Genomic DNA, 27164 nt, shown 5'->3' with positions numbered 1-27164 from the left:
TGTTTTTTGGCAAATGTAAGTACATATTTCTGTTAACTATCTAGAAGTGACATTGCCATCTCAAGGTTACACATAAGTTTACCTTGGTAGGTATTTACACTTTTCCAAGGAGTTGTCCCAATTTACACTCTAATTTTTTTTCCATTTAGTTTATTGGTACATTTTAGGTGTACAATACAGTTACATTCCTCATTGGGATCTTGTACCTGTACATGATGTACCTTGGTTCTTATTTTTTTCCCGTTCCCCTGCCTTCCCTTCACCCCCTCTACCCTTCCCTATTTACAAAGACTTTGTTTCTGTTTTTCCTTTTCTCAAATTTTTTGTTTCCCTTCTTTCTTTTCCCCTTCCCCCCCACTTCCCCTACTCCTTTAGACATTTTCTTCCTATTTCACAATATCAATTATATATTTTGATCCTTATTTATGCTTTTAGTTTCTCACACCAGAGAAACTATTTGGTATTTATACATATGTGCCCTATTTATTTTACTTAAGGGTATGGCCTCAATGTGCATCCACTTATCAATAAATGTCTCCAATTTCTCATTCTTTTTTTAAAAATTCTTTTATTGGTACATTTTACGTATACAATATGTTTACATTTATCATTGGGTGCTTGTAACCATACATGATGTATCTTGGTTCTTATTTTTTTCCCCATTACCTGTGCGTCCTTCACTCCCTCCACCCGTTCCTATTTATATAGATTTCATTTCCATTTTTTTCTTTTCTCATAATTTTTCCTTTCCTTTCTTACCTTTTCCCTTCCCCTCCCACCACCCCTACACCTTTAGACCTTTTCCATTACAAATTATCAATTATTCATTTTTATCATTTTAATCCTTATTTATACTTTCAGTTTCTCACACTACAGATAGTTTCTCATTCTTCATGGCTGAGTAGTACTCTATTTTATAAAAAAATGGCATCTTCTTTATCTAGTCTCCAGATGATGGGGAATTGGGCTGTTTCCAAGTTTTAGCTATTAAAAACTGTGCCAGTATAAACAGGGGTGAGCATATATCGCTGTGGTATGATTCTTTTAATTCTTTTGGGAAGATACCCTGTAGAGGAATAGCTGGGTCAAATGGGACTTCCAATCCTAGTTGTTTGAGGTATCTCCATATTGATTTCCACAGTGTTTGGACCAGTCTGAACTCCCACCAACAATGAAGAAGGGTTCCTTTCTCCCCACAACGCTGCCAGCATTTGTTATTGGTTGATTTCATGACAGCAGTCATTCTTTCTGAGGTGAGGTAGAACCTCAGTGTTGCTTTCATCTTCTTCTCTCAAATGACCAATGATGTTGAACACTTTTTCATATATTTATTTGCTGCTTTTATTTCTTTGTCTGAGAAATGTTTGTTCATTTCAGATGCCCATTTTGGAATTGGGCCTTTATATTTGGGGAGTCTGATTTTTTTTAGTTCTTTATCTATTCTAGATAGTAGACCTTTGTCTGAGGAACGGTTGGGAAAAATGATTTCCCACATTGTAGGTTGTCACTTAGCTCTGTTGGTGATTTCTCTTGCAGTGCAGAAGCTTTTTAATAAGATGAAATCCCAGTTGTTGATTCTTCGTGCTAGTTTCCATGCTACTGAGGATTTGTTCATAAAGTCTTTTCCTATGCCAATGTCTTCAAGAGTTCTACCTAACATCTCTTCCAGAAAGTTTAGTGTTTCAGTTTTAATATTTGGATCTTTAATCCACTTGGATTTTAATTTAGTGCATGGTGAAAGATAAGTGTCTAGTTTTAATCTTTGGCAAGTTGAAATCCTGTATTTCCAACAGCGTTTATTAAAGAGGCTATCTTTCCTTCAGTGAGGATGGTTGGCTGCTTTGTCAAAGATGAGGTAGCTGAGTATGTCTGGAGTTGTTTCTGCATCTTCTAATCTGTTCCACTGATCCCTGGGTCTGTTTCTTTGCCAGTACCGTGCTGTTTTTATCACAGTGGCTTTGTAGTACAGTTTCAAGTTGGGGATTGTGATATCCCCTGCCATGATTCTGTTGCCTACAGTTGCTTTTGCTATTCTAGGTCTCTTCTGGTTCCAGATGAACTTTTGGATTGTTTTCTCTAGTTTTGTGTTGGGATTTCAATTGGGATTGCATTGAATCTGTGCACCAGTTTTGGAAGTATGGCCATTTTCATTATATTGGATCTTCCTACCCAGGAACAGCGGATGTCTTTCCATTTTTTTATATCCTCTTTGATCTCTTTTTTCAGAGTGCTGTAGTTCTCAATGTAGAGTTCTTTTGCTTCCTTAGTTAGATTGATTCCTAGATATTTCATTTTTTTGGATGCTATTGTGAAAGGGATTGTTTAGAAGTCTTTTGGCAGAGTTTTTCGGGTCTTCTACGTAGAGTATCATATCATCAGCAAATAATGACAGTTTCACTTCTTATTTTCCTATCTTTATTCCTTTTATTTCTTTCTCTTGTCTAATTGCTGTGGCTAATGTTTCCAGAACTATATTGAACAGGAGTGGTGATAGTGAATATCCTTGTCTTGTTCCTGATTTTAATGTGAAGGTTTTCAGTTTTTGACCATTTAGTATGATGTTGGCTGTTTGTTTTTCATAGGTTGCCTTTATCAAGTTGAGATAAAGACCATCTATTCCAATTTTCTGCAGGGTTTTTATCATGAATGGGTGTTGAATTTTGTCAAATGCTTTTTCTGCATCTATTGAGATGATCGTATGGATTTTGTCCTTGACTCTGTTAATATATTACATTTATTGATTTACATATGCTGAACCATCCTTGCATCCCTGGGATAAATCTATCTTGGTCAGGGTGTATGATCTTCTTGATGACCCTCTGTATTCTGTTTGCCAGTATCTTATTGAGGATTTTTGCATCTATGTTCATTAGGGAGATTGGCCTGTAGTTCTCTTTCTTCGTTGGGTCTTTCCCTGGTTTAGGAATCAAAGTAATACTTGCTTCCAGGAATGAATTTGCAAGTATTGCTTCCCTTCCAATTTCCTTGAAAAGTTTAAAGAGTAGTGGAAATAGTTCTTCTCTAAATGTTTTGTAGAATTCAGCAGTGAAGCCACAGGACCTGGGATTTTCTTTGTTGGTAAATTTTTAAAAATTTTTATTTTATTGGTGCATTTTAGGTATACAATATAATGACATTCATCATTGGAAATTTGCACCTTTACATAATCTCTCTTGGTTCTTATTTTTTCCTCATTCCCCTGCCCTCCTTTCAACCCCTCCATCCCTCCCTAATTACAAAGACTTTGTTTCCATTTTTTCATTTTCTCATATTAGTTCCATTCCCTTCTTTCCTTTCCCCTACCCCTCCCACTTCCCCTTCCCCTTTGCCCCTTTTCTTCCTATTTCACATTACCTATTATACATTTAGTCCTTATTTACACTTTCAGTTTCTCACACCAGAGAAACTATTCAGTATTTACACATGTGCATCCTATTTATTTCACTTAAGAGTATTGCTTCAATGTGCATCCATTTAGCTATAAATGTCTCTAATTTTTCATTTTTTATGGCTGAGTAGTGCTCCATTTTATTAAAAAAATCAAATTTTCTTTATCCATCTCCAGTCGTTGGGCATTTGGGCTGTTTCCACGTTTTAGCTATTACAAACTGTGCTGCTATGAACATGGTGTTGGTCAATTTTTAATTACATTTTCAATTTCACTAATTGTAATTGGGGTGTTTAGAATTTTTATATCTTCTTCATTCAACTTTGGTAATTCATATGTATCTAGAAGTCTGTCCATTTCTTCTGTGTTTTCCATTTTATTAGAGTACAGGTTCACTAAGCAGCTATTGATGATCCTCTGGATTTCTGCTGGATCTGTTGTGACCACCATTTTCATTCCTAACTGCATGGATTTGAGCCTTTTCTTTCCTTTTTTTGATAAGGTTGGTTAAGAATTTATCAATTTTATTTATTTCTTTTGAAAAACCAACTCTTTAATTCATTGATTTTTTTTTTATCGTTGTCTTAGTGTTCATTGCTTTGATTTCTGCTCTGATCTTTGTAATTTCCTCCCTTGTACGAACTTTGGGTTGTCTTGCTTTTCTTTTTCTAGGCACTTAAGATTCAGGATTAGGTTGTTTATTTGAGCTCACTCTGTTTTCATTGTGTGGGCGTTCACTGTTATGAATTTCCCTTGAAGAATTGCTTTCATTGTGTCCCATAGATTCCTGTATGCTGTATTTGCATTATCATTTATTTGTAAAAACTGTCTAATTTCTTTTTAAATTTGCTCTGTGACCCATTGGTTATTCAGGAGAGTGTTATTTAACTTTCATGTGTTTGTGAAGTTCTTGCGGTTTCTTATGCTATTTATCTCCAGTTTAATTGCACTGTGGTCAGATAATATACACAGGATAACTTCAGTTCCTTTGCACGTACTTAAATATGTTCTATGAGCTAGTAAGTGGTCTATTATGGAGAATGACCCATGTGCAGCCAAAAAGAATGTAGATTGGGATTTGGTAGACTCTGTAAACATCTATTAAGTCCATTTGTTCAAAAGCTTGGTTCAGTTCTAGTATTTGTTGTTCATTTTTTTGTCTACAATTGTCCCCCACTACAATTGTGTTAGTGCTTATTTGGTTTTTCATATCCATTAATATTTGTTTTGTATAGTTGGGGGCATTACTATTTGGTGCATATATATTTAGGATTGTCATTTCTTCCTCTTGGATTGTTCCCTTTACAAGGATGTAGTGACCATCTTTGTCTCTCAGTTAGTTTTGGTTTGAAATTTACTGTGTCTGCAAATAAGATAGCTACCCTTGCTTTGTTCCAGATTCCTGTCACATGGAGAACTGTTTTCCATCCTTTTTCTTTCAGCCTATGAGTTTCTTTTTGAATTAGGTGAATTTCTTGTATACAGAATATTGTTGAATTTTGCTTCTTAATCCATTCTGCCAGTCTATTTCTTTTAATTGGTGAATTGAGGCCATTAACAATGATGGTTGCAACTGATATGTATTGACTTATCATTATCTTGTTATTTTCCTGTTCTTGGTTCTTTTTTATTTTTCTCCCTGTCCCTTTAATTGCTTGCCTTGCCTGAAGTATTTGCTCTGTTGGGCCTCATGGAGTTGTGGCCTATATTATCTCTTCCTAGGATATTGTTTAGAATTGTTTGGAGTGCTGGTTTGTTATTCATGAAGTTTCTCAGGTGTTCTTTGTCATAGAAGTATCTTATTTCCCCATCAATTTAGAAATAATGTTTTGCAGGATACATCAGTCTAGGTTGGAGGTTGTTTTCTTTTAGGGTTTGAAATACCTCAGTCCAGGCTCTCCTTGACTTGAGGGTTTGTGTTGAAAAGCCTGCTATGATTATGATGGGCTTTCCTTTGCATGTGATTTGTTTCTTTTCTCTAACTGCTTGTAGTATTTTGTTCTTCTGTTGGGTTTCTGGGATCTTGATTATTATATATCTAGGTGTCGATTTTTTTTGATCATGGCTAGTTGGAGTCCTATATGCCTCACTTATCTGCATGCCAAATTCTTTTGCTCTCTTTGGGAAGTTTTCTGTCATTAATTCTGTGAACTTTTTTTTTAATGTCATTTGTACTTTCTCCTCTTGTTTTGTGGACTCCTATCAGTCTTATATTCTTGTTCTTTTTATCATCTAGGAGCTGTTGGATTGATTTCTCATGGTCCCTTACTATTTTTAAGAGATCTCTCTTTTCCTGGTCACTGACCACCATTCTGTCTTCTATATCTGATAATCTGTCTTCAGATTGGCTCAGTCTGCTGTATATACTTGCAATAGAGTTTTTAATTTTCATTTTTAATATCTGTTCGAATCTGTTTCATGGATTCCATTTCTTTCGTATGTTGGGCATTCATGGTTTCCATCACGGACAGAGCTCCGCTCCATGTGGCCAAGGTCCTCACTGTCTGCTTGCTGGTTCCTAGGGGGTGGGGGGAACCACTGGGCTGAGGTGGTGCTGCAGGCGCCCGCTTGGAGGTGGGATGGGGGCAGGGCGGCAGCCCCCGCTCGTGGTGGCTGAGGTCCTCACCTGTATGCTCCTTGCTCCTACACTCTTATTAATAGCATATGAGAATTCCAGTTTCCCTGGCCTCCCCAGAGTTGTGCCCATTTATACACCCATCACCAGCACATGAGAGTTCTAGTTTCCCCAGCTTCCCCAACAGTTTAGTATTATTATTCTTTTCTTAAAAAATTCTAGTCATTATTAAATTTGTGCAGAAATTAAATTTTCATTTTCCTAGGAAATAATCACTAGGTTTTATGGATGCTCCATTTCCTTAGGTTAGTGCCACTAGTCACAAGCTAGGAATATGGCCATTAATCTTTCCCTTCTCTTTCTTTACCCTCACATACTAATTTACCACCTAAATATTTCTCAAATCTCTTAGCCACTGCCATCAATAACTCTCAAAACCTTTATTCAGAAGCATATTGCTATTTCTTAATTTGTCCCCATGGTTTCTTTTTCTCTTTGCTCCCAAGTAAATTATCCACAAAGACATCAGTGTGATCTACCCTAAAACCAAATCTGCCATGTTTCTGCCATGCTTAACCATTCGTATGGCTCCCTGTGCCTTACACAGATAAAGTCTAAGCCTTTTGAAATAGCATATGTATAAGTAAGACCTGCCAGCATCTGACTGCTGCCAGCATTTGATGTCATCACTCATCATTTTCTGCCACTAACTTCACACTCTAGAAATGCCGAATTCTCATCTCCATGTTTCTTTTCCCCAGGAAATGCTATATTGTCCACTTTGTTACCCTCAAATCCATCCCGAAAATCCTTCATTGCTCATGAAAAGTCTTAGGTTACAAAAAGTCAAAGAAATGACTGCCAAACCTGAAAGTATTCCCTTCCCACAGGATATTTTTATTTTAATGGAGAGTGAAAAGCCAGTCTCTGAAGTGTGAATTTCTAGCATTAGTGTGCTTGTGAAAAAAAGAATACAAAATTGCACCACGAAATTTGTAGCCAAGGCATAAAAACAGCCCTTTAAAATTATAATTCCTGAGTATATTTCAGAAAGAATAAATCTGTGTGCTTATGCAAATCTTAACTAAATTAAATTCCAGATGAAACAAAGATTTCTATATATATTACAAAAATATTAGAAAAAAGTAGCTTCAAAATAATTAAATGATAGGAAAAGCCTTTCTATGCATCATAAAAAGGAAACTGAAAGAAAAGATGGATAAATTTGATTCCATAGAAAAATGGCAAATATGAATATAAAAAGAATTCAGTATGAATATAGTTGAGAAGCAATGGTAGACTGGATGTGGAGCCCTAGATTTCATACATTGTTATATCCTACTCAAAGTGATATGGTCTTTGAGGAGAGCAGTGTAGCACTTGTGCCAAAATGTAAAATGTGTATTTGTGAGCGATTTCATTTGGGAGCCATTAACATGGTGGTATATATTGACAAAATGTTTAGGATTTGCTCTTGAAAGGAGAAGTAAGTAGATTATGTGCTTATTTTAAAGTAATTCTACTTGTGTGAAATTACAGATGTCTGGAATACATTTTAAAAATTATATATGCATATAATTATTTATATACAGAGAGGTGGAGATCTCAAAGCACACAGATTATAAGGCATGTGGACAGAGCCATTTTCCTCTTTCACACACATGTGAATCTGTTGTACCTGTCATTTGGTGAATAAGTGTTTGGGGGAGGAAAGGATTCAGCAAAAAAAATGATGAAGGTAGGAATGGAAAGATTTTTTGCCAAAATATTTATAGTAGATGATGGACTTTTGGGTTATTTTTACTTTTTTTTTGTTTTTGAGACAAGGCCTTGCTATGTAACTCAAGCTGGCCTTGAACTCACTCTGTAGCCCAGGCTGGCCTCAAACTTGCAGTGATCCTCTAGGCTCAGCCTCTTCAGTGCTGGGACTATAGGTATGCGCCACCACACCCAGCTGGGTTATTTTTACTTTTAATATTGCACTTTTCTGTGTTCCCCTGAGTTTTTTTTCTCCGCAAGGAGCATATACAATCATAAAAACAATAGCAAAGCTATTTTTAAATAAATACAAGCTCTGTAGCTAGGTATGTATTGGACAGATTTTGGCATCTGAGTGAACCCAGAGTCTGAGACTGAGAAAGGGCTTTCACGTGTTTGAAGAGCAAGACCAGGTTTTTATTTCATTTGCAATTTTAGTACTTTCTTGCCACCAGTAAACATAGCCATTACATCTTCAGATAAAAATAGGAAACTTTCACCCTAAACAGGACAGATGGTGTCAACAGTTCCCAAAGCCAGCTTTCCTTTGCCAAAGGAAGTCCCTGAAGCAAGCTCAGCCTCCTCTTGAAGACCTCTGTCCATTGGAGTCTGACCATGGCATTTGCACTGTTGACCTAAATTAGCACTTTTGTTGCCTTCCTTCCTCTCTTCTTGGCCTCCCCAAACACCTTTGCAGTTTTTCCCTCAGTCACAGATTTCCATCTTGTAGGTGCCCCAGGCACATAATCCAGTTCTAGTTTCTGCCATAGACAAAAAGAAAAAATGTCTGTCTGCCAGGAGAGGAAACAGGATGCTGAAGTGCCTGGTTTGTCCCACATAAAATGCTTCAGTCTGGATCTTCTCCCAGAATCCTTAGGAGATACGGCTGCCGCCAATTGGGTGTGCTTTTGCAGATGGGGTTTGGGAAGTCAGAGATAGTCCCATTTACCTCCGTGATGTGGGAAAGAACACTCAGGGCATATTACAGGAATGCAGTCACTCTGGTGTTTGCCCTCAAAATGCCTCTAGAAGCCTAGGCTGGTGCTGTACTGTGTTATCTGTCCAGGTGGAGACAGCCAGGCTCCAACCAGCTCAGCCAGACGACTCAGAACTTTGCTTACAAAGGCCTGCCAACCTGGCTCCTAATCTTTACACAGACCCTATTTCTTCCTAAATGAATAGAAATTGGATTTAGTTTGGGAGCACTTTTTGAAGCACTTGGTCTCAGGTCTAGTGAATTTATGTATTTGCCCTTTATTTGATACTTTAATATATAATCTTTTGTGTTTCTTAAAAATAAGCTTGGTTTCTAATTCTAACCATACATTGGGTAGAATCACTTTACATTCACTTAAAAATTTATAGTACACAAACTTTCCAAGCAGAAAACTAGAAAAATCTTATTAAAATGCAAATTTCAAAAGTCCTTAGAGGATGGGCGTGATGGCACTCACCTGCAATCCCGGCACTCTGGGAAGCAGAGGCAGGAAGATCCTAAGTTTGAGCTCAGATTGGACAAGTTGGCACGAATCTGTCTCCAAATTTTAAAATATACAAAAGGACTAAGGATGAAGATCAGTGTGAAGGGGATGGGGTCAGTCCTCTAGTAACAAAACAAACAACAAAATCAAACAAATAAAAACAAACTGGCAAAAGACTTCAGTGGCTCTTCATTCTGTAGGATGCTCCTCAGAAGCTCATTGATGACCTGGATCTACTTTTTTTTTTTTTTTAACTTTCACACGGCTCTGAATTTTGGATCCTTAGTTAAGCTGTTTGTTCCCTTCTGCATCTCCGTGTCCCATCCACATAGCAAACTTCTGCTTAGCTTTCAAGATTCCATTCCAATATCACCTCCTTGGATAAACATCCCCTCAGCCTTCTCCAGGCAATTTCTTCTGCCTGTTCAACTTGTTCAAATTACTGTAGTTCTTAGCTCCCAGCTATGCACGACTAACATGACTGTAATAATTTGTTTTAATGTCCATCCTCCTTCAGATCTTGAGACAGATTGGGCTCTTTTCATTTTTGTATTCAGGGCCTAACAGAATCCCTGGCACTTCACAGATTTTTGTAAAATGAACAGGTGAATAAATGAGTGAAAGGAAATGGAAGGGGCCAAGGAAACCATTTAAATCTGACCAGGTTTACATGGACTTTAGAAAAGAGTTTATATAGCATCTAGAATTTCAAAGTCTGCACCATCAAGCCCCTTGCATGTGCAACATGGCTGTAAATCAGAGGGCAGTAGTTGCAGAGCAAGTCTCAACATTGTATTTAAATTAATTAAGCTGGTGTGCCAGGAGAGAGGGGGGTCTTAGAACAGCTGAGAGATAATTAAGGATAAGAAAATCACAGGAATTCAGAGAGCATGTGTTTTGCATTTTTTTATAGGCAGTTCGGATTTTAAACATTCTGGCTCATTGTTTCCTTAAACATATTAGTTTTTGTTAGATTGTTGTTCTGATATCTGGGTAGAGAAATATGGTAACAATATGTTAAATTAATCTGTCTAAATGCTAGTAGATGAGGCAGGCAGGAAAAGGAAGGCACAATGGGGCTGAATAAAATGATAAAGATTTCTCCTAATGTGAACTTTCAGCCTACTAGCATAGCCTGGTGACACAAGTTACAGAGAAGCAAGTTTATAGAAATTATTAAATTAAACATCCAATATTATAATTTTAGGATTAAACACTAGGGTGTCACATTTTTATTGAGGTACTTGATGTCATAAATGAATGTTCATTTTCACAAAGAAAAGCCTATTGCTTCCTTCTCATTTTTTTGACTTATAGGAAACTAGTAAAGGCTTTTAAAGAACAACTTCCCAGGCAGTTGATGTTTAGAAACTGAGCTTGTAAACAGTGTTCATTGGGATATGGTCCTGGTCTAACCCAATCAGAGGCACATTTCTTAAGTAAAAGATGATTCTCGTGTCCACCTGAGGCCTATTGAATTAGAAGCTCTGGATAGAAAGGTCAAGCATCTCCACTTTAAATATGTTTTCCCAGATGATTCTCAGTATTTGAGATCCATAATTAATCAGTTTCTGAGTTAGAATAAATCAATATTGATGACTGCTAATCAATATCTTTATTAATTAGGATGCTCAGAGAATTAGGAATTTTTGCTAATTTAAATTTTTAGAAAATTCATCCTTGGGGGCCAGAGATGTAGCTCAGTGGCACCGTGCCTGCCTGCCAAGCACAAGGCCCTGAGTTCGATTGCCAGTACTGGAAAAAAAAATTCATCCTTGATAGAATCAGGAGAACTGTCATCTTCAGAGCCTAATCACAAATTCTGATGTTTTCAAGAAAGTGATGTTAAAAATTCATCTTGGGAAGGAAGACTGCGAAAGAGAAGTTGAAAATCCCGTACTTCTACAAAGCAATGAATGGGCCAATGCCAGGAGGGATAACAACCAGGGAGAGGGGGATAGTAAAACTAGGAAAGGAAAACCAGTAAACCAATCAAATTTATAGAAAACTCCTGGTTTATATCACAGACCAAACATGGAGGGGTTGAGAGATTATTTCCACTGTTGAAATGCACACAATGTCTGGAAGAAAATGGTTTCTTCTGCTCAGTATCAAGGTGAGCAGTGGGAGGGAAGCCACACATAAACCCTGAGAAAGTCAGAAGAAAGTCCACTGTGGCTGGAGCTTGAGGGGAAGAGCACAGTGAGCCCTGTGTGAGGCTGGAAAGGTAACAATCTCCCTACCACATCAGACACAAATGGTGGGACTGTTTGAAATCATTCTGGAGTACTGTATCTGGTTTTCTTGCAGGTTGTAGATGTATGTGCAACTAGAGAAATAATCCTTTACTACTATTTTCATGAAATTTATAATGCTTAAGAAAACAAGGATAGTTAATGGTTCCTTTGTTGGAAATCATTCTAAAATGTCATATTCCTGCCATAGTAATTGTGGTAGAGAAAGTAAACCCGCAGTGATAAAGAAGGAGCATTAGACTAGATATTCAAAGCCAGTTTTCAGGGCTGGGGCTCTTCCTCCACTGTGTGACTTTGAGCAAGCTTTAGTTCCCTTTCCCATCTACTGCCTGAGATTCTGCAGTGCTTCAATTTGATAATAAATGAAAGGGCTGTATAAATGTAAGGTGGGCTGATTGTAATTGAATTTGTTGTTGGTTGTGGAGCCATGGTGATTAGCAATCTGTTCTCAAGCAATTTTTCCAGGGGTTGTTCTCAAGCAAGCAGTTGTTCCAGGGTTGTGCTTAAGAGCCTGCAGAACATTAAAAAATTTAAAGTATAGTATACTTGGCCCCTGACTCTGGATGATCTGATGTGGGGGAGAGAGGATATTTACTAAAATATTTAAAATTCTTTTGATGATTCTTAGGAAATCACCAGAGTCTGAAAGGTTGGTGGTGGGTGCACAGAGTCCTGGCAGACGGAGTCTTGGCTCTGACTCTAATAAACATTTATGCTGTGGGAGGAAGCCCAGCAGAGGCTTCTAAAAGCCACTAAATTCTCCATTCTTCCTTTTCTCCATTTTTAAAGTGCAGAGCTGGACTCCCTAGTGAAAATGTACTCTCTTAAAGCCACAGACTCCTTTATTCAACAACCTTTTTTGCTTGGAAATGTTAATATGTAAAACAGAAAAAAAGAGCTGCTCATCAGCTCTCCCAGGGAATTTCAAAAACCATTGGCCACGATACTTGATAACATCCTTTCTAGCACTGAAATTCTATTCAAGACACAAAATGTTTACATAAATTTATACTGACTGTGTTTGGGGGGCTGGAATTAAGACTAGGAGGCAGAATACCTGGACTTTTACCTGTTCACTTGCTCACCTCTTTCCTGATTTTGTCCTGACCTGTTCTGTTTTCCTGATGCCCTTGCCAAATGGCCCCCAGATAGGTTTTGTTAAAAGAATGCACTTGCAGGAGATTGGAGAACAAGAAATAAAAGGGAACTGGTGTATTTAAGTGCTTATATCTCTGCATTGGTTGATAATCTCATTTTACCCACCCTGTGATGGTTTGTTTCAGGGAGAATTTTTTCTACCACCTTAGAGGAATTCTACTCCAAAATATCGCATGGGTACCTGATTCATTATTTTTTTCACCTTGTCTTTTCATCAGGAAATTCAAATGGCACATAGAGTGAGCTGGGTCACCATGTTAATTGAATTCCATGGTAAAGAAATGGAAAATAATTTAAAAGCAAATATATCTATCTATATATTGATATATATACATATATATATCAAGTGAAAACATATATCCACACAAACAATTGCAAACCAATATCCTTAGACATTTTATTCATAATAGCCCCAAATGGAAACTACCTAAAGGTCCATCAGTGGGTGAATGGGTTGACAAAAGCTATATAGATCTATATAACAGAGTCCTACTGAATAATAAAAAAGAAAAAATAACTGTGGATATATGCTACAACATTGGCAAACTCCAAAAACATTATGCTAGATGAAAGGTGCCAGACATGAGATCATATATTATATGGTTTCATTTATTTGACATATCTTCAATAGCAAATGTCTAGATATGTGAAGATACCAAAAGTCTAGATTAGTGGTTGCTTGCAGTATGGTAGGAGTAGGGTAGGGGAATGAGAAATAACCCATAAAATAGGCATGAGGAATTTTATTGGTGTGATGGAAATGTTCTAAAGTTCATTTGTGGTGATGGTTGCCTAACTTGGAAAATGCACTAAGAAATCATTGAATTGTAATATTTGATGTGAATGAATTATATGACACATAAAATATACCTCCATAAAGTCATTTTTAGAAAGAAAAGGAATAATAGGCAGCAACACTGTTATTAATTTCGGTGTTTTTTAGAAACCTGTCAGTTGCTGTATCACTTTGACCTATGGCACCCACATATCTACAGTCTGTTGTTGTCATAGACTTTTATGACAAAAGTGTTGAGAGGGTTGCTGAAGTTTAAATAGGCTATTATACTCTGGTACTCCAATGCAAAAGTACCTCTATCACAAGGAACAATACTAAGGCAGATACACAGACTTGAATACCATATGGTATCTCTCATCTGAGTAAGGCAAAGTACAAACTAACAGAAAAATAAAGGAAGGCTAGAATAAGACAGGGGGAGGCATCTCTTGCAGATGGGAAGGGGTCCAGGGGACCAAGGGTAAGGGGTAAGGTGTAGAGGGTGGGAAAATAGGTAGAGTGAAGATATGCTATGTACAAGGCCCTAATAACCTCAATGAATGTGGACATTATATGCCATAAACATGAACTAAGATTAATAATCCCAACAAGAATGAAAAGGGGGAATTGGGAACTAGAGGAGGAGCAAGGGGGAAGGGAGGGAGGGGATTAAAAAGAAACAAGCTGTATTATGTACGTGTACCTCTCCCCAAGATGATTGTAAAATGCATGTACTGCAAGTGGGTACTAATAAATAATTTTTAAAAGAGGCAGTATGATCTGATGTGGTTCAAGCTCTTAAAAATGTGCACTGATTCTTTAAAAATATAATTTGCTTGAAAGTTCAGGATCTTAAACTTTGACAATTATCTACACTGTAAATGATCCAGGAGCTGGTAGTCTAACAACAATTCTTACCAGAGTATTGGAGTTATATTAACTGGTGCCAGATAGTCTGCACCAGAGGTTTAGAAGAGAATGCTTGCTTTTGTTCTTGGCACCCTGTAGCTGGGAGTCAGGCGATAAACAAATGCTTTCAAAAATAATTTCTGCCCAATATAGGAAGAGTTTTAATACCAAGATCTGAAGAACAAGAGGCCTTGTTTATCTTGCTGTGTTGTGGCAGTAAGGTGCTTGCTGTGAAGGGCTGCTGCTCATAACAATGCTCAATGACTCACATAATAATCTATTGATTTTTCCTACACTGGGTTTGTCATTACCTCCAGTTCAAAGTCCCCTTTGCTGATTTCAGTGTTCACAGATCTCCCATCAAGGGCCAATTGAGTAGCAGACCATGATCTTTGAAATGGCAGAGCTGGGTATTTAGCTTCTTCGTTTTCTTATTCTTTCATGCTTTCTGTCTGGGAGGGAAAAATAATAGGTGTCCACCTTTCTACACCAAAACATGTATCTCAACATGGCTGAAAGAGGGAAGATAACTCTTTCAGCTATAGCTGTCATTAATTGTGGTACCTCAGGAAAATTACTGAAGCTTAGATTTTTCCATTTATAAAACTGAGACTGCTTACAATGCCTATTTCCTGCACAGCAATGTTGTGAAGACAAAATGTAGTAAATGCAATCACTTTCTAAAAATTGTAACTGGTGGAGAGATGCTGAGACATTTTGATTCTTGGCAGAAATCAAGCTGAATTTCACAAGTTTTAGGGGATGGAGGGAGCAAAAAGACTACAGAATTAACCTGAAAAAATTTCAAGAGCTGCATCACTTTCAGATGCTGAAAGCTCTCTACATGGTGCTCCACCCTCTGGCATCTATGCAGCTGATTGGGATAAAGGAGAGACACGGGGAGGTCTCTTGGTAATTGAATCTTAAAACAATAGATGCCACTACATCCCCCTCTAGCCACAAGTTACTCTCTCTAGCAAGAAGATGTCCATCTACAATCAAAATCCTGTCCTCTGTACTCTTCTCCACTGCCTCTCCTCTGCCCTGCCACATCTAATATTCTTTTCATCTCCCCTTAATAGATGCCTAAATGCCTGATGTGTGACAGCAATGCCTGTTCCCATGGTGCTGCTGCTTCTGAGAAAGCGCCAAACAGACAAAGAACAAGGCAGAAACGGCCTCCTCGCTGGGGATGAAAAGAAGCTGCTCTGATGAGGGAATCAGTTTACCGCTTCTGCCGCTAAAATTCTCTTCGTCTGTCTCTGGTTTTCTTTATTATGCACCCCAGAAAAAATCGCTCCCTCCCAAGACAACACACATAATAAAGAAAATATTGACTCTGTAGCCCAATTTTGATAAATGTAACCAAAGTGGAAAGAATGAGCTACACAAGGATTTGGCCTCCTGATTAAGATACTGAGATTTCACCTCCAGTTTTATATTTATGTTGTCTAAATTATACCTTAGAATATTTGCAAAAATATCACTTTCTGTGTATCAGCTGGGGCTTATGTATCACATGCCTAGAGCTGTGTCTGTGTTGGTTTGTCAGAATCGGTGTATTTTTACACAGTGCATGTGTGTGTCTAACACATGTTGTATACTATGGTGGGCACTAAGGAAACAAAGATGACAGCCCCCTCGCCCCCCGCCTTCAAGGAGCTCACACTTTAGAAAGTCAAGCACAGGAATAACTGTGTATCATTCTGTTAAATTATTTAGGAAATACAATAAGAACACATAAAGTAGCAAAGAAGTGTGGAGAACAGAGTTTGAGAGAATGGTAAAGGAGAAAGGACATTTATTCTGGGTTTCAAGGATGAATTGAATTTCAGTTCCTCTCCTTGGATAAGGAGGGGATGAGCATTTTAGCAGAGGTGAACTTAATAAGGACTTCTAGATGTGGAGCTGTGTGGTATGTCCATGAACATGTAAACCTTAAGAGTATTTTACCAAGTGCGGTCACCAGCAACACAATCACAGTGGCTGCTTTTACACAAACCCTTACAGAGACACAGTTAAACTTGAGGATGGAAGAACTATTGTGAACAACTCTGAGATGTCTCTTTTGAGACTCATCAAGACATCAGGAAATTTTGTTTCACACTGGGAGATTTTAATCAAGACCTTCAGTGTAATAGGAGAAGATTCTCTTTGGAGCTGAGAACAGTCTGGAAAACATTTTCCCATTTTCAAATCAGCTCTTTCAACCGACAATAAGAAGACTTACAAAAGTCTTAGTATTTACAGTAAATTTACAATTTGCAGTGAGTTCTGTTTATTCAATAAAGCACATTTGGATCCCAACTGACCAGTCTATCTGGTGGTATATGAGTATATAACCATAGCACAAGCTGAAGTCATAGCTTTATTTCTGTCCTTCTCTGTAGTCAGAGGGTATGCCAGAAAGTGGATGCACACTTGTCTGAGGCACATCTAGACAGGGACTCAATGCTTTAGATGGAGATGGACTCACCTCAGTGGAGAGGAGAAGCCAATGAAAATTGATGCTTCCAGCTAAGAAGGTGGTAACACAAAGCAGAGTCCACAAGAAAGCTAGAATAAGTCAAACTATTGGTAACCACTCAGAACTATGCACTTTCCCATCCTGCCCTCAGAGTAATTTTTCTCTGATTTCAGAGCCATGTTGTAGTCCTAGCTTCCTGTCATCCAAATAATTGCACAAACACCTGCAATTAAATTACTGGTTTATAAAACAATTCACTCACAGTGTTGAATTAATGTTTTTCAACAAAATCCTTTTCTCTCCCTCTGAGGCAACATTTCTCATTTAGTGGCCAATGGAATTCTTCATCAGATTTAGCTAAGCTTGTTAAAATGCAGAGGCCTGAGTGCTCCACAGGTCTTCTAAATCAGACCCTCTGATGTTAAACCCAAGAATTCAGTTCTCCACCTTGCATAAAGCTGCTGCCATCAGTGAACAGGGTAGCATCTGGTTGAAGCATTGGCTCTTCGGTGAGGTCAGGTTGGCTGGAGAATAGCTTCTCAGTGACTTCTTCACAGTCATGGTCCGGTTGGCCCTCTTCAACAGGCAGAAAAGTGGGTGGGTTTAAAGTCTGCACAGTTTTCAGGGTGACTCTGGGATTTTCACAGAGTAGCCCCTGATATTGGGCCATTTGAAAGCCCTTTATGTCCTCGATTGTTCATTAGAGTCCTAACCAAATGGGGGACTTTTGCTTGAAGGTTTTGTCCCAAGGTCAATTTGTTTACCTCCTTGATGAAAGTAATAGCTGCCACCAAAGCATGGAGGCAGGGGGGCCATCTGGCCACCACAGTGTCCAATTGTTTGGACAAGTAGGTCACTGGCTTCTGCCAGGGCCCTGCAGTTTGAGTCAAGACTCCCAGGGCTACATGATTTTTTTCATGAACAGAGATTGAATTCTCATCTTACATCTGGTAACCCCCAGGCAGGGATGCTGATGAGTAGCCGTTTAATCTTCTTAAAAGCAGATTCCTATCGAGCATCCCACTTTAGGGGCTGGTTTTTTGGTCCAATGAGGACAGTACATAGGGGTTTGGCTTTCTCAGCAAACCCAGGTATCCAAATCCTGCAGAATCCAGCCATTCCCAGAAACCCATGAAGTTTCTTTCGGTTGGTTGGCCTGAGGAGGGAGCAGATGATGTGTTTTCTCTTAGGCTCCAGGGATCGTGTCTTTTGGTGATGATGAATCCCAGGTACCAAGCAGATGGTCAACATATCTGGGCCTTTTTCTATGAATTTGTATCCAGCATCTAGAAGCAATTGGAGGAGGGCTGAAGTTCCTTGCCGGAAGTCTTCCTTGGTTTTACTTGCCAACAGGAGGTCACCTGCATATTGTAGCAGAGTGCAGTTCAGTCTTTCCCCAGGGAAAGTAGCCAGGTCAACAGCTAGAGCATCCCTGAATAGTGTGGGGGAATTTTTTAATCCTTGAGGAAGTCTTATTCAGGTCTTTTGCTCTGTATCGGGGTCTTCCCATTCAAAAGTGAAGAGCAGCTGGGTTGGGTGGGTAGCCAAAAGCAGATAAAGGCATCTTTAAGATCCAGGGAGGTGAACCAGGCCACTTGAGGTGGGAGCAGATTCAGCAGGGTGTAGGGGTTTGGAACTACTGGATGCAGAGTAACTGTGGCATTGTTGATTACCTGGAGATTCTGTACCAGTTGATATCCATTTCTGCCTGGCTTTTTAACTGCAGTGGTGCCATGTTCCAAGGGGACTGGCATTTTTTTCAGGATTCCTGCACCCCTCAGGCAGCTGATGTGTTCCTGGATCCTGAGTAATGCCTCTCTGGGTATGGCATATGGTCTCAGCCTGACAGGCTTTGTCCCTGGTTTAAGATCTACCAGGACTGGGGGTTGGTTCTTGGCTATCCCAGGTGGGAACTTTTCGACCTACCCTTCTGGAAATGTCTCTAATAACTCTGGGGGGTTTATTTCTTCCTAATCTGCAGTGTGCTGTTTCCATCTGTCCTTTCTGGGGACAGTTACACATGATATCAGTCCTTCTCATGCATACTGTGTTAGATTAGCACCTAACGTGAGGAGGGGTGATAAATTTTATGGGTGCCCTGGGTTTAGTCAGCAAGTCTCTTCCCAGGAAAGAGATAGGGCACTGAGGCAGATACAGAAACTCATGGAACACTTCATGCCCCCCTACCCGCCATAGGTCCATGCTCAGCCAAATGGCCCTGCCATCTGAACTACAGTTGCCTCCAAGATGGGAGCATCTCTCTTGGTGAAGAGGGCTACCAGGGTGGTCACTACAGAACGTTTAGCTCCTGTGATGACCATGAAAGTTATAGATTGGCCCCCAACTATCATTTGGACAGTGGATTCTCAGGGGCCCAGAGTGAGGGAGCCTGGTCTTTCCTAATCTAACTCCATCTCTGCAAGTCCAACCAGGCTAGGCATCAGAGGCTCAAGCTGGTAACAAGAACCAGCACAGCTGGTAGTTAGCTGACTGAGTCCCAGGGGCTTGGGTTGCTAGTTGGGGCCAGTGTAGTCAGAAGCTTTTTGGCTTGGGGCACTTTGCTTTTGGTTGGGCATTCATTTTTCCAGTGTCTGATTTCTTTGCAATAGGTGCAATGGTCCAGGCACAAAGGGGGTCTGTAGTTGATTTCCACCCTGCTTCGTGGTCCGAGCTTGTGAGCAGGATCTGGTCTTCTTTTGTTTTATTTCATTTTCTGCTTCTTGTTGAGCTTTGTGGTCTCAGTTAGCAAAGACTTTTGTGACGACCTCAAGCAGGTGGGTAACATTCATGCTGGTGAACCCCTGGAGCTTTTGGAGTTTATGGCAGAGGTCAGGAGTGGACTGGGCCACAAAAGCAGCATTGACCATGCATTGGTTTTTAGGAGCCTTGGGGTCGAAGGGTGTCAAGATGTGGAATACCTTGCAGAGTCATTCACAGAAGTCATTGGGAGACTTGTCTGTCTTCTGTAGCATGGAGGCAGTCTCAGACATGTTTATTGGCTTTTTGGTAGCAGCATGGACCCATTGCAAGATAGCCCCCTGGTATCTTTCGAGGGCCTCTTGTCCTCCTAGTGTTAAAGTCCCTTTGTGGCCTGGTCTCAGGAACCACCTCCTAGGTACAATCTGCTGGATCTTGGCTAGTGTTTGCCTAACTGTGCAGGTACTTTCTGGCCTTAATGATGATTCTATGGCTCTCTTCAGTGTTGAACAGGGTGTAGAGCAACTGGAGCAGTCATTCCAGGTGGATAGGTGGGTCTGGAAAATGGACTCCTAGAGATCAGTGAGAGCCTGGGGCTTCTCAGAGTATGACAGAGTATGTTGTTTCCAGTTCAGAAGATCAGCTGTGGGGAAGGGCTGGTAGTAGAGAGTGGTACGCCCAGACTGTACAGTGCTGTTGTCCAGGATGCAGGGTGAAGGCCGGCTCTCGTGAACCAGCATCTGGATAGCTGGGGCTTGAGCCGACCACTAATGCCTGACAAGAGGTGTCTCAGGAAAAGTGATTGTGTTACCATGTGGGATGGTGGAGGGATTGGAGGCTGGAGCCAGGAGAGCAGGTAAAGAAAAGGGCTGGCTGGAGATGGAGATGGACCTGTCAGGGAATTCAGAAGTAGACTGGCTCTTTGAGCAGATGGTGGGTTGGAAGGTGGACTAGCAGGTGGGGCTGGTGGTAGGAAGTTTGAAAGCAGTGGGCTCTCAAGGAGTAGCCAGCAGGTTATGTTTCTGGGACAGATCATCTTATAGAAAAGAAAAACATGGTGTAAGGCAAAGGCCTGTCCTATTGTGCATTATTGCTTCATCATTTCTTCGTCACGTAGGGCTATTATCCCTTTTTACCTAGATTATAATAACTTACTAAGGCCAACTTTGTTTTTCAGGATAAAGTTCAACCCATTCATTGACCTTTCCTAACTCAGCCCTCCAGCCCTATCTCTTTCTACCTTCCCACTATATTAGTTAGGATTCTCCAGAGAAATAGAATCACTAACATGGGTGGGTAGATAGGAAGGAGATAGGTAGGTAGGTAGATAGATAGACAGATAGATAGATAAATGAGATTTATTATGGGAATTGACTCATGCAGTTATGGAAAACAAGAAATCCCTCAGTCTACCATCTGAAAGCTGGAGAACTAGAAAAGCTGCTGCTATAATTTTGTTCAAATCCTGGGGCCTAACAACTGGGGAAACCACTGTTGTAACTCAGAGTCCAAGGTTGAAGGTTTGACAAGTTGAGTAAAGACTTGAGAACTGAGTGGCAGGAGGAGAGAGGGTACTCCTATTCTAAGGTCCGGAGACTGTAGGCTCAATAAATAGAATTCCAGGAACAGATGGGTGTCTTAGATCAAGAACAGAGAGAGTTTTCCCTTCTTTCATTTTTTTTGGTTTTGTTTGGGTCCACAAGAGATTGCATGTTGACCCCCACTCATGTTGGTGAGGGCAGATCTGCTTTATTCATGTTGCTGATTCAAATCTGATCTCTTCCATAAACATCCTCACAAACATACCCAGAAATATTTGACCTACTGTCTGTGCATTCCTTAACTAAGTCAAGTTGACACATAAAATTAATCATCACTCTCACCTTGAACTTCATCTCCAGTGAGACTGAGCTACTTATATAGTGCATCAGACTCTCTATTGCTTTGGATCTCTGCATGTGCTGGTTGTTCTGCCTGGAGTGCCTTTCCTTCATGATTTCACTTGACTGTCCAGACCTAGTTTTGGAGGACTTTGGTTAGCTATTATCTCCTCTAGGAAATTTCTCTGACATAAATGTTGTTCCTGTGAATTTTCCAAACAGCTTGTGTTACCCCTTTTATGGATTAAATCATGTCCCCTTAAAAGATGTACTGAATTCCTAACTTCAGAGAATGTGAGTTTATTTGGAAACAGGATTTTTTGCACATGTAATCAAGTTAATATGAGGTCATTAGGGTGGGCCTTAATCCAATATGACTGAAGTTTTTATAAGAAGAGAAAGATACCATGTGAAGGCAGAGATACACAGGGTGAATTCTATGTGATTGAACTATACAGGCTCAAGACAAGGAATACTAAGGATTGATGGCTATCACTAGAAGCTAGGAGGAGGTAAGGAAAGTCTATGCAGAGGGAATTTGGCCCCAATGACACCTTCGTTTCAGACTTCTACTTCCAGAACTGTGAGAGAATAACTTTCTATTGCTCCTAGCCACACGAATTTGTGGTACTTTTTTACAGTCACTCCAGGAAACTAATACTCTCATAGTATACTTATTACACTATATTGAGTTGGGTATGTATTTTTGCTTATCTTCTCCCTTCTTCCTTGAGAAGTGGTATTGAATCTTAGATATCTTTCAAATCCAATGCATATATCAGTTTCCAGGAAATAATAGTTGTTCAATAATTGGTGATCATAAACTTAGTGTTACAAAAAATGAACTGAAATATCTTAATACCTCTAGCAAAGTACCTGACATGGAGAAGTACTTGGTGAATGTCAAGTGCCTTCCTTTTCATCACCACTCTAATAGGTTAAATTATTCCCAGGGGAGCCTTTTTCTTCCTTGTGTCCCTTCTCATCAGCTGGCCCAGTGCAACAGTTGGGTTCACCCACTGTATTCTCCAGGCTCTCAGGCATTCATGATTAGGGTCATATACTGGGTTCTGGTCATTGCATTATGCTCAAAAGTAATGTTAACAAAATCAATCCTGCTTAACCCTCTGGGGTCTTCTTCCCATGAAACACTGGAGTCCCCATAACCCAGCCTGAATAGTTAAAAGATGAAGAATGGTGACTGTGTAGAACTCCACATGAGTGGAAAATAAACATTTACTATATTAGCTTCTGAGATATGGAGGGTTATTTATTGCCATGGCAGAGCCTGGGCTATCTTAACTTGTACACAAAGCAATGTGGGCACATGGGAGGTGTAGAGAAGTGCTTGTTGGTTGGCTAATTGAATGATTACAACAAATAAAGATATCAGAGAGTCTTGACTGAATAAAGACTGTTTGAGAAATACAGGCATCTTTTTGTTTTCTCTTGGCACACTTTGCTAGTTTAAAAAAGTGTCTGGGGGCTTGAATGTTTTGATTGAGAAAAAGCTATCCAGCCAAGACAGCTGCCTTGGTGAGGATGTCTCACCATGACACAGAGGACTGGTCCACGTGCCTGGGCTTTAAAAGAAATTTGTTCAGTGGGATCAAACCTAACTGAATGTGCCTGCTTTGCCTTTCTCTTCTCTCTGCAGGTGAAAGGGGCATAATATTTATATTGTCAGAGCATGGCTTTTGCAAGAAATGATTGTTATGCTGCAGCTCTTTCCATAAAGTTAAGAAGGGTAGTTAATTAGGACATTAAAATATAATCTGCAGTAATTATCTGGAAGTATAGTAAATGTCTAGTAAGCTGGAAAACAGAGCATCACCAATAAAAGACACAAATTGAACAGCTATTCTCTAGTAACACAATTAAATTTCACAATGCAAACAGAACAGGTATTTGTTACTAAAATGTGAATTTAAGGCTGTATTTGTCCTGAGACATAACCAAAACTCTCCTCAAAAAAATTTTTTTGGAAGAGGGCAAAAATGCCAACGCCTGACTGGGTGAATTGGATCAGCCTGACTTGACTGTGCTACACTGTCCCAGGGATGAGAAAGGAGATTTGTTGAGACAGTGGTTCCTTAATACCCAGAGGGCAAGAATCATCAGCTTTCATTTAATATGACTGACACAAGAGGCGCCAGTAAGAGCATCCTATGCTCAGAGTGCTCATTCTTAGAACTAGGAATGTAGTGATGCTTATCAATGCAACTATTTTATCTAATTTTCTCTTATATGCATAAGTGACCATTCTGTACAATTTCCTCTCTCTTTAACACCTCTAACACTTGCTCCCCAACCTCTTGCTTAGCCAAAAACAATGATTTATTCCTCTAATAACATATATGCATTTCACTGAGAAGCGTATATTTCACAAATATGTTTATTTGTCTATGTAAAATTTTCCAGGGACAAGATTTACAGATTTCACTAAGAGGGACTCATTCAAAACTTTTGAGAATAATTTATTAGAATGATTCAAATGTATTAGGGGTAGAATTAAATATGATAGGCAAACTACAATATCTACATACGTGGTTGATTGCTCAATTACATAGAAAGGATTCTCAAACCAGGGTACAAGGAAACCTTTTGGGGCCCTTGCTAGCAGCAGGGATATCTGAGACACTAAAATGCATATGCATCTAGTCCATTTTAGGGAACAGTGATTGGCTCTTTAAATAAGCTTCAAAAGAGTTTTTAATGTAGATATTTTCCAGAGCACATTTCTGGATTTCTAAGTTGTAAAGATGTGGTTTCCCTCCATTTTATGATCAGCCGAGACCATTTCAGTTTTTGTGGTAATAGTTTTCAAACCTGGCTGGGCAAGACTAACTCAGTGAGCTGGTATGTAGTGATATCAGTGGTTCTGTTTTTAAAATACAGATGTTTGGACTGCATCTAGGCTACTCATTAAGAGAGCTGTGATGGGAGACTGAAGATCTAGATTTTCAAAAATCTCCTAAGATTATTCTAAACACAGCCATGATTAGAACCACCGAAATACAGATCAGGATGGAAGAAACCATGTATAAATAATTCCACACATTGAGGGAAACTTTTCTTGTGAACCTGGTCCTAGAAACAAATTAGGGGTTAAATATTAAAACCAAGCTTCACTGAGAAAACATTCTCATTTTATTAACTTTGGACTTTTCTTAAAAAGGCAAGTAAGCAAGTAATAGTTTAACACTTGTTAATATTTTATTTTCACAGAAGTCAGTGAAGGGAGACAAACTCATGGATTGAATTTCAAAATGGAGCATTGGCCATGTAAAGGCCAAAGCGAGATTCATACTAGGACTTGTTATGGTACTAGCGTTGCTCCAAGCAACAATTTGATTAAAGTGAAAATGACTCAATTAAGAATTTGAGCAAAATCCCAGAAGGAACAATGGTGCCAGGAACTCAAACTTTTTAGAACAGTTTGTTCTCCAAATACCAAATAAGAATACTTCAAATGCATCATTAATGCTTAAAATTACCTCCAGTTACAGACAAAGTGTCTTTAGTAATTACTTTTGAGTCTTCTACTCACAAAATTGTGAAAAGAAGGTAAATAGCAACAAAGAATAAGTGCAACTATTATAAGCACAACATTTATGGAAGGACTGGCTAAAAAGAAAACCCTAAGGAAGGTTTTAGTATTATTTTATAAGGCTTTCTGTTCAGTTGAACACTTATCAGTGCTTATGTACTATGATTCAAATCAGTAATGTATATGCAGCCTTACATATACATTGTGTTGTGTTTAGTAAACTATCTTTATGATTGTGGAATCTTGTGCCAAATTTAATGTGCATGAAAGATGCCAGGTAACTTTGTACTGGACTTTGTAAATAAATATCATAAATAACATTCTCAAAGAAGGATGAAGACCAATTTATCCTCTGCTCTAAACAGACGGAGATCTTTTAAATATGGGAGGATCAAGGTATATATTGTCCATCTTAGAAGATTACCCTAGTGTTGATGAAGGAAAGATTAAGTGGCATAGACTACTATATTCAAGATCCTAGGACACTTGGTATAAAGTACCTTGGTAGAGAAAAATGTAAACCACAAAAAGCAAGGAAGAAAGTGGAGCCCTTCCCATTTTTTCTGAAAGAGTAATGCACTTGGGAGGAAAGTATCTTAGGACTCTCTCTAAGCTTCTTTGTCTCTTGCTCCTGTTTTTCACTGAATCCCTTCCTTGACTTCCCCCTCACCTCACACTGGGATTTAATGCTTAAGAGTCTTCCCTGCTTCCTTAATTCCTCATCACCTAAGATCTTGCCACGACCTTGCTCTAGACAACACTCCCCCAACCTTAATAATCAGAATTTCATTTTATCAAAATTACCAGGTCATCCATGGGTATATTAGAGTAGAGAAACACTGGCCTAATGCATAATTTAGTTCCCCTTCGCTTCATGGTGCCCATGGAGAACCTTATATGGCACATTAAGCAGCTTGTGGTAAATTCAGTAAACAATGCGGGAGCCATGGAAAATTTTAAGCAGGAAGGTAAAAAGCACATGCCTAAAGTTTGTTACTCTTGATGACCAATGATAGTTTCATGGGACTAAGGTCTCTAAATTACTTCGGCTTAACCTACAATGTGGGAAAAATTTTTTAGCAGCTGTAACTCAGACAAAGGGCTACTATCTAGAATATATAAAGAACTGAAAAAAATCAGACCCACCAAATTCAAAGACCCAATTCAAAAATGGACATCTGAAATGAAGAGACATTTCTCAGACAAAGAAGTAAAAGTATCAAATAAACATATGAAAAAATGTTCAACATCACTGGTTATTCGAGGGATGCAGATGAAAACAACACTGAGATTCCACCTCACCCCAGAAAGAGTGGCTACTATCAAGAAATCAACCAGCAACAAATCCTGGTGGGGGTGTGGAGAGAAAGGAACCCTTCTCCATTGTTGGTGGGAGTGTAGACTGGTGCAACTACTATGGAAATCAGTGTGGAGATACCTCAAAGAACTAGGGCTGGAGGTCCCATCTGACCCAGCTATTTCCCTGCTGGGTATTTTACCAAAAGAATTAAAAGAATCATACCACAGAGATATATGTGTACCCATGTTTATTGTGGCACAGTTTGCAATAGCTAAAGCTTGGAAACAGCCCAATTGCCCATCAACTGGAGACTGGATAAAGAAGATGTGGTTTTTTTTTTTTTATTAAGTGGAGTACTACTCAGGCATAAAGAATGAGAAACTAGAGTCATTTATAGCTAAATGGATGCATATTGAGGCCATACTCTTAAGTGAAATAAATAGGACACACATGTGTAAATACTGAATAGTTTCTCTAGTGTGAGAAACTGGGAGTGTAAATAAGTACTAAAAGGATTAATAACTAATAATTGATACTTTGAAATAGGAAAAGGTCCAAAGGGGTAGGGGTGGTGGGAGGAGATGGGGAAAGGAAAGAATGGAAAGGAAAATTTATGAGAAAAGAAAAAAAATGGAAATGAAATATGTAAATAGGGAAGGGTGGAGGGAGTGAAGGGCGCACAGGTAATGGGGAAAAAATAAGAACCAAGATACATCATGTACAGGTACAAGCACCCAATGATAAATGTAAACGTATTGTATACCTAAAATGTACCAATAAAAGAATTTAAGCAAAAAAATTACTTTGGCTTGTGAGAAAGTTTGAATAAAAGCTGGTATGAGATATTGATATTTAAATGGAAGCTAATATTAGAATAAACATGATGCAACACTTAAAAAACTCAGAGCATAGGCTCTTATATTTGAGAATAGACAACAACTGTTCAGTTTTGGGTTTTGGTTAAGTGAGCA

General features: G+C 39.1%; 1 long non-coding RNA gene across 1 annotated transcript in view; it reads left to right on the top strand.

The window, feature by feature from the left end:
- The window catches only part of LOC106010548 (uncharacterized), a 60382-nt gene extending 44703 nt beyond the window's left edge, over positions 1-15679 (top strand). Inside the window, exon 4 of the long non-coding RNA XR_002387265.2 lies at positions 15382-15679. This is a non-coding gene — a long non-coding RNA (uncharacterized LOC106010548). The remainder of the gene's footprint in view (positions 1-15381) is intronic.
- Positions 15680-27164: the final 11485 nt, after the last annotated feature.

Source organism: Heterocephalus glaber, unplaced genomic scaffold (genome assembly GCF_053883595.1).
Source record: "Heterocephalus glaber isolate CG9 unplaced genomic scaffold, H.glaber_assembly_v1.0 deba00001497, whole genome shotgun sequence".
NCBI classification, from domain to species: Eukaryota; Metazoa; Chordata; class Mammalia; order Rodentia; family Bathyergidae; genus Heterocephalus; species Heterocephalus glaber.
Note: the sequence above shows the minus strand (reverse complement) of the source record. Positions and strands in the feature narration are given on the sequence as shown.